The following is a 14,522-nucleotide window of genomic DNA, read 5'->3' on the forward strand; positions in this document are numbered from 1 at the left end:
TTGCTGGCAGTCAGCCTTCAGGCCTCATACCAGCAACCCTGCACCACGATGCCTCCAAATGACAGAGAAAGAAACCTCAAGTTTCTAAGCTTCAATATTCTGTACACAATAAGCTTGTCAGAACCGCAACTCTAGGTTTGTATTCGATTGTTAGGCTGTCCAAGGTTATTTAAGAATGTTGATGCAAAGGGCAAAAAATCCTAAGTGGCCTTTGGTACATCACATACCAGGGGCGACAGGGAGTTGAGCAGTAGACTTTTTTTTTTTTTTTTTTTTTTTTGTGGTACACGGGCCTCTCACTGTTGCAGCCTCTCCCGTTGCGGAGCACAGGCTCCGGACGCGCAGGCTCAGCGGCCATGGCTCACGGGCCCAGCCGCTCCGCGGCATGTGGGATCTTCCCGGACCGGGGCACGAACCCGTGTCCCCTGCATCGGCAGGCGGACTCTCAACCACTGCGCCACCAGGGAAGCCCAAGCAGTAGACTTTTGATCTTGACTTGCTGGGTCAGGAAACAGTAAGAAGAAATCTTTGAACTGGCCCTCGGTGAAACGTGGGCCTGCTCCCGGTCCCGAGCCGGCTGCCTGCTCTGTTCGTCCCCAGAGCTGTCCTGCTTGGCCCCGGGCCTGGGCTTTCTATTTGTCCTCTTCCGTTCTGCGCAGAGCTGTCACCCTTTGCCCACCTGTCTCTGGGCTGAATGACTCTCAAGGTCCCAGTCACCCTCACTTCCTTCCTTTTTTCTGTTAACCTCACCTAACGATGGTGCCCGGGGGGCGGAGCTGATTCCATGGGCACCCCGTGCCTGGATTTGTTTCCGTGTGTCTTTAATGGAGTGTTTCCGGAGTCCCCACTCTGTGCTGGGCCCCTTGCTGGGTGCTGGGGCCATGGTGTGAATAAGGCAGTGTTGTCATGGCCTTCATGGAGCTTCTGGTCTCAAGGAGTCAAGCATCCCACGCGTGAATGAGCACTAATTTATCAGGGGAAACGCGCCCTACGCGTGACGACTCCAGGGAGCCAGGAGAGCCGATAGCAGGAGGTCCTGACCTCATCTGTGGGTCAGGAAAGGCTCTCTTGAGACGGTGTTTGCGGAGGACGCTGTGGAAGCAAACGAGAGGAAAGAGGGGTGGGGTGGGGGGAATCCTGGGAAGAGGCAAGGCCTGAGGTGGCGGGAGCCAGGGGGACTTTACAAAGGTTAGCGTGGCTTGAAGCCAGGGAGGGAGAGGCAGTGGGAGAGCGAAGGGGGGCTGGGCCAGGCCCTGCAGCGTTCTGGGGGTCAGAGGGCAGACTTGGGTTTTAAGCTGAAAAGCAGCGACAAGTCAACAAAGGATTTTCAGTAAGAGGGTGATAGCATCTGATTTACATTTTTAGAAGATCACCCTGGCTTCTATGTAGAAACCAGCTGCACAGGGCGGGGGCAAGGGATGCCTGAGCAGGACCCCACTGTAGCCATGCAGTGGGAGAGGGTGGGCTTGACGAGGGGTGTCAGAAGGGATGGAGGGCACTGGAGGGATGTTAGTTTCTCCAGGCTCAAGAGAGGGTGTTTGCGTATATTCTCGGTCAATAATAAATGTTTTACAAACGTCAACCATCATCATGGTTGTTATTGGTCCACGTATTTGGTTTGGAAATACATAAAGTAACATAACCTCGTTAAGGGAAAGAGCATTCCAGATCAAGAGTTGGCAAACCACAGCCCATCTTGTGGGCCAAAGCTGGCCCACTGCCTGCTTTTGTAAATAAAGTTTTATTGGCACACAGCCATGCCCACTTCTTTCCCTATTGTTTATGGCTGCTTTCACCTGGCGAGTTGAGCGGTTGTAACAGAGACCACATGGCCTGCAAAGCTTAAACCACTTACAATTTTACAGAAAAGTTTGCCAGTCCCTGTTCTAGATCTTCATGCTTCCTGTTGACGAAAGCTGGATTTCTTAATACTTTCTCTCTGGCTTTGCCAGTCCTGAGAGCTATGGGCTCCTCTCTCACTTCTGCCCTTGAGGTGAAGGCAATTGTCAGTCTTCCTGGGTAAAAGGACAGCTGTAGATAAGTGCATACACTAGTTATAATTCTATGTCTTCTTGTTTTACAGAATAAGTAAAAATATAGAAGGAAGGCCACTGGCCCTGGTATTTTATTTTAGGTTGATGTTATGGGTAAACATACTTAGAATATTTTGACCAGACCCTACAAAAGTCCAAGTTGCTGGTAGGCACATTAACAGAGGGTCTGCCCCATGGCTGCTGTCAGAAGCTCCTGGTTATCCAACAGGTGGGAAGCAGTAGCACACCTGTGTCTCACGAAGTGTTTTTAACAATTTTGCCCCTAATAACAGGCAGGTTGAATAGCTCAGGTTTGAAAACATTTCTCAAAAAAAAAATGGGAGGATGGGTAGCTACCAGAGAGTTTGAAATGTCCATGTTCCATGAGGCTTAAACAGACAAACATATACGCAAATGCATCCAATCACAGACGTATTTTATTTGATTTTCCAAGAAGCAATGACCATCAACAACTATGGTCAGTGGGAAACTTCGAAGGGCAGAATCCCCAGCTTTATGTGACCATAGAAGGAATTAGAGTGGTGGCCTGGGGACAGCACAGGATTTAGAGGGGACAGAGCAGGATTCACCACTCACTGGCTGCATGAATTGGGGCCATTAGCGAATTCCTCCAAAACCTTAGTTTCCCCACTTGTAAAATAAGGATAATGACAGCCCTAACCTCATAGGGTTGTTTCAACGAATATTCATTGGATACCTACAAGGTTCTAGGGACTGTCCTTGTTTTGGAGACTACAATGTGAATAAACCAGATAATGTCCCTGCCCCTGGAGCTTCCAGGGCGAGAAGAGGCATCAGCAGTGCCCAGCAGGGACAAAGCGCTGGGTAAATGAAGCTGGTACAGGTACAAGGATTACCCATCCCACCACATCATTACCCGTCACCACCTGGACCTTGGTAGTAACCCAAGCTTCCAGGCTTGTTGCCATCTGAGAATCATACACAAACGCAAAGCCGGACTAGGGTGAGGGAGAGGCAACCATCTCAGATGCAAACTTTAAGGAGACCCCAAAAAACTCCAATTAATGAGACATCATCAAAATAAAAATTAATGCAGGGGGCAGAGTCAAGATGGCATACTAGGAGGACGTGGAATTTACAAACAAAGCAACTGACAAAGGATTAATCTCCAAAATATACAAGCAGCTCTGCAGCTCAATATCAAAAAAAAAAAAAAAAAAAAACACAACCCAATCCAAAAATGGGCAGAAGACCTAAATAGACATTTTCTCAAAGAAGATATACAGATTGCCAACAAACACATGAAAGAATGCTCAATATCACTAATCATTAGAGAAATGCAAATCAAAACTACAATGAGGTATCACCTCACACCGGTCAGAATAGCCATCATGAAAAAGTCTACAAACAAGAAATGCTAGAGAGAGTGTGGAGAAAAGGGAACCCTCTTGCACTGTTGGTGGAAATGTAAATTGATACAGCCACTATGGAGAACAGTATGGAGGTTCCTTAAAAAAATAAAAATAGAACTACCCTACGACCCAGCAATCCCACTACTGGGCATATACCCTGAGAAAACCATAATTCAAAAAGTCGTGTACCACAATATTCATTGCAGCTCTGTTTATAATAGCCAGGACATGGAAGCAACCTAAGTGTCCATCAACAGATGAATGGATAAAGAAGATGTGACACATATATACAATGGAATATTACTCAGCCATAAAAAGAAACGAAATTGAGTTATTTGTAGTGAGGTGGATGGACCTAGAGTCTGTCATACAGAGTGAAGTAAGTCAGAAAGAGAAAAACAAATACCCTATGCTAACACATTCATACGGAATCTAAAATAAAAATGGTTCTGATGAACCTAGGGGCAGGACAGCAATAAAGACGCAGACATAGAGAATGGACTTGAGGACACGGGGAGGGGGAAGGGTAAGCAGGGACGAAGTGAGAGAGAGGCATGGACATATATACACTACCAAATGTAAGGTAGATAGCTAGTGGGAAGCAGCCGCGTAGCACAGGGAGATCAGCTCGGTGCTCTGTGACCACCTAGAGGGGTGGGATAGGGATGGGGGGAGGGAGATGCAAGAGAGAGGGGATATGGGGATATATGTATACGTATAGCTGATTCACTTTGATATATAGCAGAAACTAACACAACACTGTAAAGCAATTATACTCCAATAAAAATGTTAAAAAATAATGAATGCAAAAGAATCCATGACGAACAAACCATCGAAATTTTAAATAAAAATGGAATCACCTTTGCTGAATTTTCCTTTTGCCTCAGGGTCCAAGATGGCTTGGCCGCAGCTGCACAGACTCACAGCCACAAGTCCGAGTGCGTTGTTCTGCTCTTGGGCACGCACGACCCTGTTCTGGGCTGCAGGCACGTGTCCTCACTTCTTCGTGAAGCATAACCATTAGATGGAACTCCGATGGCTGAGCGTTCCGTGTTCTGAAACCTCTTTCCCTTTCCCCTCTTTGGATGCCTCGGAAATGGAGTTTTGCTGTCTTTTGTTTTGCTTTGTCGACATTTGCCAGAACATAAACCAGAGAACTTCCCGTCGTTATTGGCTTGGCCTAGGAAAGTAGAAACATAAATAATTGAAATGGCATCCCATCAATCTAGAGACGCAGCCTCAGAGACCTACGGGCCCGGCAGGGGGGACGCGCAGACCTCACAGTCGGGTGGGAAAGAACCCAGCCTTGAGACCTGAAGCAGAAGAGCCTTCTCCTCTCAGGTCCCCGGGCGTCCTGTGAGTCTTCCTCATCTGTAACACACACACACTCCCACTCACACGCAGATACGCACACACACACTCACACACACACATAGACACTCACACACATTCCCACACACTCACACACACTCTCTCACACAGAGAGACACACACATATACACAGAGACAGACACACTCACACACAGACACACAAACACAGACACACACACATCCATGTTGGCTAATTATTTGTGTTTGCCAGAAAATTGAAACTCACCCTTTTAGGGAGTTAAAACAGCAAAAGTTGAAATGATTTGTGTCACAATCAGTATATGTATTAATGCAGAAGACTGAAAAAGTAAATTGTGTGCGCATGTGTGTGTGTGTGCATGTGTATGTGTGCATGTGTGTGCATGTGTGCGTGTGTGTGCGCATGTGTGTGTGCATGTGTGTGTGTGAGAGAGAGCAAATCCTCCCAAGAGCACCGAGGACCCTGATGACGTCATCCAGTGGCTATCGCGGTGCAGACGTGGGGTTCAGGGCCGAGCCCCTCGCGGCTGCCGCAACGCCGGGGGTACAGCGAGCAGCCCCCCGTGGATGCTGACATTGGGAGCAGCCCGGGCGTGGCCCGGCTTCTCAGTAACCCGGCCTGCGGACCCAGTTCACCAGAAGGGGATGGTAGGTGTCCAGCGCTTTGCTATAGATTTTGCTTCCAGGCGCGAGGCCTTCTTTGTTGCAGGCGGGAGAAAGTTCGATACATCACGTCCAAGAGGAGCCCCATGGTGATGAAAGATGGTCCAGCAGGTGAGGGGGCGGGAGGGAAGACTCGGCTTGTCTGCCTTCCCAGGGATGGAAAAGCGCACCTTAGAAATCAGTAGACGGTGGGGGTTGGTCTGTTCATCTAGAAAATTACCTGTTCATCACATGTTCATTACAGCCACTTGTGGTTGGTAATAAACTCAGGAGAGAAACATCCAGGAAGGCTTAGGAAAGTTACCCTGTCACCTTAGAGGCAAGTTACATGTACAATAGCGAATAGAAGAGAGGAGCTTGCTTTGTACGAGACACTGGGGAAAAGATTCCACAGATGGGCCACAGAAGACACCCCACCATTAAAACCAGAATGTTAAATCTACAGGCACAGTGGAGTATGAAAAAAGAGGAATTTTAGGATAGAAATTCTCGAACTGATCAAATAGTCTGTTTGTAATATCAATTTCTCACATGACAGTATTTTGACTTTTTTATTGTGGCAAAATATATAGAAAATTTGCCTCTTTTTTTCATAAACACACTTGTCTGAGTACTTTTTTTTTTTTTTTGGCTGCGTTGGGTCTTCATTGCTGCACACGGGCTCTCTCTAGTTGCGGCGAGCAGGGGCTACTCTTCATTACGGTGCGTGGACTTCTCATTGCGGTGGCTTCTCTTGTTGCGGAGCATGGGCTCTAGGCGTGCGGGCTTCAGTAGTTGTGGCACATGGGCTCAGTAGCTGTGACTTGCGGGCTCTAGAGCGCAGGCTCAGTAGTTGTGGCGCACGGGCTTAGTTGCTCCGCGCCATGTGCGATCTTCCCGGGCCAGGGCTCGAACCCGTCTCCCCTGCATTGGCAGGCGGATTCTTAACCCCTGTGCCACCAGGGAAGTCCCTAAATGTCACCATTTTAACCATTCTAAGCGTATAGTTCTGTGGCATTAAGTACATTCACATTATTGTGCAAATATCACCACCATCCGTCTTCAGAACTTCTTCACCTTCTCCAACTGCAATCTGTACCCACTCAATACGAACTCTCCCCCAGCCCCTGGCAACCACCATTCTACTTTGTGTCTATGAATTTGACAAGAATTTGACTAGTCTAGGTACTTCATATGAGAGGAATCGTACAGTATTTATCTTTGTGACTGACTTATTTCAGTTAGCATAATGTCTTCAAGTGCATCCAGGTTGCAGTGTGTGTCGGAATTCCTTCCTTCTTCAGGCTGGGAAATACTCTGTTGTACGCCTCTACCACATTTTGGGTATGCATGCATCTACCGACGGACAGTACTTTGACTTTCAGTCTCCTACATGCTAACTACGTGGAAAGGTGGAAAATAAATGAGGCGTCTGTAATGCACTTTGCATAGCTGGAAGGGAGTCATTACCCCAGGCGGTGAGTCAGTGGGCAAGCTCATCCCAGATGTCACTGCTCACGGCTGGCTTGAGAAGCGATGGAAAGAATGTGACCTAAATGTCCATTCGTAGAAAAACAGATATGATCAGGGTAATGTGAGTGGTGATGTCAGCTTTTCTGTCAAGAAGCTCCCAGCAACAGCGTCTCGAAACACCAGAAATAATGGCACCGTGGTATGCACTTATCTGACAAAGGTTTACATGCATACACTGAGCCTGCGTCCACTAATAGTGATGACAGTGATATTTAGTGTCGGGGTTGATGATTCTAGTTTCAAATTAGTACTGTGTTTATTTCAGAAGAGCTACTGTCTTTCTAAGTGGTGTATCAACGCTTTTAGGATGGAAATGTTCAAAGTGCTAAATCATTGGGGAAGGAAACAGTGCAGTTTTGGTTTCTCCTTTGTTCCAAAGTCTGCCTTATTAGGGTCCTAGTAAGAGTTAAATTTCTGTTCAACTAAAAGGGAAGTCAGGAAACGGGGGCTACCAACAGGCTGACCCTCAGTGGGCAATGGCTTGAATGTGTCAATCAATAAACAAGAAGCATCACTGTCTATCGGCCTGCGATCCTGTCTCTGAAACGTCCCCATTGCCTCTTTTGATAAGAAACAGGCTGCTCCCAGACCTCGCCGCCCTTGGTCCCTCACACACCAGCTTCCCTCCCCGTTGGCCCCCGTTGCAGACTGAATAGGATGCAGGTGTCGTTATCCAGGGTCTGCTTACTCAGCAGAATGGAAGGGGAAAAGAAAAGTTCACTCCACATGTGCGAGGAAGCAAATGGCTCTCCAGGGGGGAGAGAAAACCCCGGCCAGCAATTGTGTAGGAAGAGCTGTGTGCTGGGGGAATATTTCATTCATACGAGCTAGTGAGGCAGCAAAGGGTGATTAACATATTATTCACCTCAAATCAGGAACCTAAGGGAACCAAGAGAGGTGGATCCCTTTCCACCCCTCATGGGATCCCCCAAAGAACAGGTCCTGTCGTTTTCCTTTGCGCCTCTATGTTTATTAATAAAGAACTGGACCAATGTAGACCTTTCAGGTGTCTTACTCACCACATCTGGGCTGAGCAGGTGAAACGATGCAGGGTTATCCCCCACCTGGGACAGTTTCAAGCACAAACTCATGGGAGCCTACACCCCTCACAGACTGACGCCATGCAGATCCTGATGCAATGCAGTGGGAATGGCACACATCACCAATGCGGTGTCCTAGTCCCTAGAAGCAAGGGTTGGAAGAATTCCTTTAGAAAAGCCCATAGTGGAAGAATGCCAAATGTCCTGCTTCACTTTGGGGGACTTGAAATTCCCACCTGGCTATGAGTGAAGACATCCCATGCTCTGTGCTTTCCTGTACACTGTTCCTTCCTGTAGAAAGCTTTCCTCACTTCTCCCCCTAGAGATCACTTGCTCACTGTTCAAAATGCATCCCAAGCTCTCTGCTCCTCTGGGAAGTCTCCGTGGGCCTCGCCAAGCATTGAATTGTGTTATCTCCCCGATTCCACATCCATTTATTTATAGATACCTCTACTCTGCTGCTTAGAATCTGCTCACTGCACTGAAATTCTCTCTGCCCCTCTCTCCGTCTCTGCCTCTTTCTCAGAAGACTCTGAGTACCTCTGGCCTGGGGACTAACTGCGTGTTTGGCAGAAGGTAGCTGTTGAATGAATGAACAGTAACTCACCGTGCACCTCCAGAAGGCCACGTGGAACTGCAGAGCTGGGACACAGAAAGGAACAAAGCATTGATCCACCAGCTTATCGGTTCAGTTGGCTGCCACCTGGCACAGAGCAGAGGCCTGAAAAAATGGGATTTAATCAGAAGGGAGGGACTTTAGGCCTCCCAGTGCCTGGGCCCTACTGCTTTCTCCACCTGCCATGCTCGGAGGAGCCCGCCTGCAGTGGGGTAAGGACACGCAGTCACCGGTTTACAGGTGTTTCCAACATGAACGTCTGCACCACATGTTTTGGGATCTCCGGGAAGCTCGGCCATCAGACGTCATGCCGCGTTCTGTTCTCGTCTGTCCCCGCCGTGGAGAACCCAGCCCTCCCCCAGCCCCTCTCAATCCGTCGCTGCCACCTTCCCCGCGCAAATGCGCCCCTCAGCCTGGAAGCAAGCGGTTCAGCACAGAGCCGGGAACACCTGAACTACGACAGACTTGAGCTAGAATTTCCTACCTGAGATTCTGGTGGCCCCGCAGAGGACCGCTATTCGGGAATAATTCTGTGCTGGGCAAAGACCAGGGGGTCCCCAATTTGTAAACGGGGACTCTTTCCTCAACCCCTTGAGGATGTTTGGACCCAGCAACTGCTGCTCCGGGGATGGGGAGGAGAGGATCGCTGAGGACCACTGTCAGCTGCGGAGCGTTAAACGGTCACACGTGTCGCACACGCACATCATCACGTCCACACACGCACACGCAGTGCGCGCCCGAGGAACGCGCTCACGTCACACGGGCGCACGGCGCACCGCGCACACCCAAGGGCTTCCGAGACCTGGCTGGGCTCTTCCTACAACTGGCCAGCAGGGGGCAGCATTGCGAAGGCTGGAGGTCAAGGACTTCGCGTCAGAGGCGGCGAGGATTAATTAACCGGACAGCCTGCGTCCAGTGCGTATGTGCCAGGCCCTGAGCTGGGTGCTTCGCAGCCCGCGATGAAGAAAACGGGAACACCTCACCTTCCTGCCAAATCTCTTTAGAGTGGGCTTCATCCAGAGCCAGCCATGTGGCGCCTGGCTGAGGCAGGAAGGGTAGGGGAGTTGCTGCCTTAGATGCAGACGCTGGGTTTGTGATGCTGGGTGAGCACGTCATCCCTGCCCCTTTCCTGGAACACGTTGTGGCCGACAGAAAAGCATCGCCCAGTAGAACCGTAACGTGAGCCTCATAGGCAAGCCGCATTGGTGACTTTCAGAAAGGAGAAGAAGCAGGTGCCACTAACTTAGTACTGTTCTATTTGACCCAATATACTCAAGTAGTATTTCCATGTGTAATATACAAATACCGAGCTATTTTGCATTTGTTTTTTGAAGCCTTCAAAGCCGGGGCGTAGCTTACGCGTTGACAGTGTACGTCCCCGCGAGGACAGCACACCACAGGGGCTCCTCCGTGTGGAGCAGGCCTGGCGGCCGTGGGAACCGCTGAGCACTCGCCCAAAGCCCCCGAGCTGGGAGGAGGGACGAGAAGCTGCTCTGTGCCCAATCCCCACAGTACGAAGCTGGTGTCGTTCAAGACTTGTCACCAAAGGACCACATGCCAGCCAAGCGCATTTCTTTTCCTCCTTCCAGTGTGCCCCCTATACCCTCCTCTGCACACACGCACAGGTACACACACACACACAAATACACACAGACACACACAGACAAACACACACAAATACACACAGACACACACAAATACACACACACACACAAACACACACAGACACACAAATACACACACACACAAACACACGCAGACACACACACAAACACACACAGACACACACACAGATACACACACACACACACACACACACACACAAAATGTTTGGAACCTGCAGTCCGAGTTTCCTCAGAGGTCTCTTTTATTAAAAAATATACAACAGAGGGACAGAAGGGTGGCCACTGTGCAGAACAGGATGGAGGTTCCATTAAAAACTAAAAATAGAACTACCATATGACCCCGCAATCCCACCCCCGGTCGTATAGCCAGAAAAGATGAAAACTCTAATTTGAAAAGATACCTGCACCCCAACGCTCATAACAGCACTATTTACAGTGGCCAAGACATGGAAGCAACCTAAAAGTCCATTGAGAGAGGAATGGATAAAGAAGATGTGTCACATATATACCATGGAATACGGCTCAGCCATAAAAAAGAATGAAATAACGCCATCTGCAGCGACATGGATGGACCTAGAGATGATCATACTAAGTGAAGTGAGTCAGACAGAGAAAGACAAATATTATATGAAATCACTTATATGTGGAATCTAAAAAATAGTACAAATGAACTTATTTACAAAACAGAAACAGACTCACAGACATAGAAAAGAAACTTTTGGTTACCAAAAGGGAAGGGAGGAAGGATAAATTAAGACTATGGGATTAACAGATACTCACTACTATATGTAAAATAAACAACAAGGATTTACTGGATAGCACAGGGAACTATATTCAATATCCTGTAATAACCCGGGCAACAAACAGTAACTTGAAAAGATATCTGCACCCATGTTCATTGCAACGTTATTTACAATAGCCAAGATATGGAAACAACCTAAGGGCCCATAGATGGATGAATGGAGGAAGAGACTGTAATAAATAAATAAATATATATATATATGGAGAGAGGTTTGGAGGAAATTCGGTTTTTAATTAGGTAATTAAACTTTCCAGATGTCTCCTCTGATGTGTGCTAGCTGGCTTTGGAAGTATCTCTAAACTTCCTGAACCTCTGTTGCTTCACCTGTAAAACAGGAATAAAAGTATCTGCGTACCTGGCTCGCAGGAGTGTGGTGAACAAGGGTTTCGGCTTTGGCTGAAGAGGGTTCAGGACTGTGAAGGCTCTGAGGTCGTCGCCCGCCCTGTAAGCGAGGCTGGCCCGGTGTCACAGGTGGCGGCAGAACACAGAAGCATCCTGGGCCGGGAGGAAGGGCTGCGCAGCTGTCAGCAATGGTACTTAGCCGGGTGCCGGCGTTTTCTTGACCCGGATCCAGATCCCTAACCGCCAATAGGCACAGGGCGGAGTGAAGAGGGCCAGGTGACACCTGCCGCGGGACAGGAGCCCTGCGCTTAGGAGACGCATGTGGTCGGAGGGGCGCTCAGCCTGAGCTTGGGCCCCGAGGCACACGGTCTTCATCCCGCTGAGCCGTCAACAAACCTGCACTTTGCCCGGGTGACAGACACTGGCTCTGTCTTTCCAGACTGTTCGTTCTGTGAACATCCTTGGAAAGCTGGTCGAGAGAAAAAGCTACAAGAGCCGTCAGCAGAAGGGCAGGGGGCCCGCAGAGAGCTGTCCCCCGATACAAGCGCCACGTGCGGTGTGGGTACTGGGCGTCCGTCTGGTGCTCTTGCTGCGCGGATGCTGACAGCGCCCCTGTGAGGGGCGAGGCCGAGACGACCCCACTGTGTTGCTTACGAGGATGCGGAGCTGTGGCAGGAAGAGGTGAAGCAGGTGCCCCAGGCCACCTGGCTACCCGGTGAGTCGCCGAGTCTAACCCTGAGAAATCTGGCCTCCGGGGCCCCCGGCAGGATGATCTCTGATGTCACTCGAGCCCCATTCATCCCCACGACAACCTACAAATTACAGCGCCGGAAGCACTCAGCAGTCACTGCCCTTAGAAGCTTCGGAAGCGTCCGAGACTGAGCACCTATGAAAACAGGTGAGAGGTGTGCTGAATACCTGGGCTGCGTCCCGGCCATCGTGCTTGCAGGGGTGGCAGAGGGCTACAAGGGCGCTCGGGACACCCAGAAGCAATCCGGACCTGGAGCTGCCCGGGCGATGGGGCTGAGCCCGGCGGCGGGACGGGGTGTGTGTGCGGTGGCGGTCAGCCAGCCGCACTCATGCCTGCACGGCCGGAGCTGCTTTGTCCCCCAAGGATCCGTACCCGAGGGGCAGTTGCTATGCAGTGAAGGTGGCCAGGCTCGAGAGGTCGAGGGGTCTGGCCTGAGGTCTGTCTTCGTGTTTCAACAGGTGTCGGCAAGGGGCTCTCACCCGGGAAGCGGGGAGCGGGGTGCCTGCAGGAGCCCCAGTTCCTGCCCCGTCTCCTCCGGGGCTCGTGCTCGGCCTGGCCTCTTCTCCAGGCCGCAGCGTGACTGCTGATGAACTTAGATTGAATAGGGCTTTGCGAAGCTCTCCGCGCGCGTTATTTTATCTGATCCTCGTGAAACCCTCTCTATGACAGCAAGCTAGAGTCACACAGTAAGTGACAAGACGCCTATCCGTCCAAGGCCCCAGTGGCTCTAAGGCCCGTATATGCTTTTCACAAAAGGTTTCTGGTTATCTGCATATTTTCACAAATCAAGTCCGGGTCCAGCAGCAGAATCCCTTAAGAGCCTTTCTTTCGTGCCGGCCCATTGCAGCAAAGTGCCTCAACCCAGATCTTAGATGAGTAGGTCTGGGGGTTCTGTTGGCGGGAAAAGCTGCCGGCCCTCCCCGCAGCCCCGAGGGATCAGATGCTCTGGACCAGCTCGCTTCTCGGCACGAGCCGACGCTGCCCTCTGGTGTCTGAACACCGGTTGGACACCTCCTCTAAGGATGCTCTGGACGGCGGCCCCCGTCGTCCCTGGAACCACAGAAGAGAGCCCACACCTCTGAGCCCTGAGCAGTGGGCCACTTCCCAGCGTCTGACCACACAGACAGCCAGACGCTTCCTGCAAATCCCAAGCACGCCTGGCCTGAGCGGGGCTGCCAGCGCTGTCCAGCAGGCTCTGCTCCACAGAAGGGCTTTTTTCTCTGGTGGGGATTTGGGGACACCCTTTGCCACAGTCGGTCATCCCTGAAGGCGTTTATCCCAGTGGCCAAGGGCCAGTGTTGATGCTTGGCTGGAATGCCAACTCGGATTCCACGGCCTCAAATGTTCTGCATCTCCTAGTCTCTCCCAAGTGATCATCCCTTTAGAAACCAAGGATATTTCCAAAGACATGGATCTGAGCACTAAGAAACACAGCAGCTCCTTGTGTGAGGCCTTTGGAGAATACCCCAAAAGCACAGATGCCTCTACTGATTTTTAGCCTTTGAAGAAGGTCAGAGGAAGGCTCCGAGGTCAACTTGACCCTCAGGTATAAACGGGGCGGGTGAGAGGTGAGATATCCCAAGGCAACCAGCCCAGGTCAATCTAGCACTGATGGTTGCCAGGCAGGCATAGGGTCAAAGGGCAGAGAGCCAATCTCTTGAGCACACCCCCTCTCCGGGTGATTCTTCGTATCCCTGAAGGCCCTGACCTCAGGCATTTGCAAGTTATAAAAATTCCTGGATGCCTTGAGAGCGCAGGGTTCTCCCTGTAAATGCAAGCAGCATATAATGAACGATGGAATTTGCCCGCGTCCCAGTCAGCAGCTTTGTCACTGTCACGCTGTGTTAACAAGAAACCGAGAACATTTCAAGAACGTGCACAGTAAGCATTGGGTTCTCACTCACACTACCGTGGGTCAGCTGAGCCGACCCGATTTCAAGCTACAGGTCTTTGGATCGACTGGGGTAAGAATGCCATTCATGTTTCCAGAATGAGGGGCTGCTGGGGTGTGTTTTCATGGCAATGGGCGTCATCCAAACATCACACCCTGTGGACCCCAATGCGCCTTTGAACTAATTGGTGGGTGGAACACACAGAGCTGTGGGGAGGCCCATGCTGGGCTGGCTCCCCAGTCAATGATGTACTGAGACCCACCAGCTTCAAACTGGAGGATTTATGTGCAACCGCAGAAAAATGGCCAAATGCCACTTTTCATAAATATCACTCAAGAACAGACAAAACTGTGTAACCAGCTCGCAGAGGCTGAGGAGCGGCCCAGTTTCCTAGGACTGGGAGTCTCCGCCCAGGCAGGCGCTCGCTGTTGTCACTGTGGGGTTGCCTGTGGAGATGGCCGCTCCGTGGGAATCGTGGTTCTGATCTCAGAGCTCACTCGAA

General features: G+C 50.4%; 1 long non-coding RNA gene across 1 annotated transcript; it reads right to left on the minus strand.

The window, feature by feature from the left end:
• Window positions 1–2,237: 2,237 nt before the first annotated feature.
• Window positions 2,238–9,300, minus strand: LOC137206811 (uncharacterized). The gene is made up of 4 exons (XR_010934838.1): window positions 9,093–9,300; window positions 8,600–8,713; window positions 7,972–8,134; window positions 2,238–4,607 (listed from the first exon to the last, which is right to left on the minus strand). It is a non-coding gene; the product is annotated as an uncharacterized lncRNA (long non-coding RNA).
• Between the last annotated feature and the right edge of the window lie 5,222 nt (window positions 9,301–14,522).

Source organism: Pseudorca crassidens, chromosome 1, assembly GCF_039906515.1.
Source record: "Pseudorca crassidens isolate mPseCra1 chromosome 1, mPseCra1.hap1, whole genome shotgun sequence".
NCBI lineage: Eukaryota > Metazoa > Chordata > Mammalia > Artiodactyla > Delphinidae > Pseudorca > Pseudorca crassidens.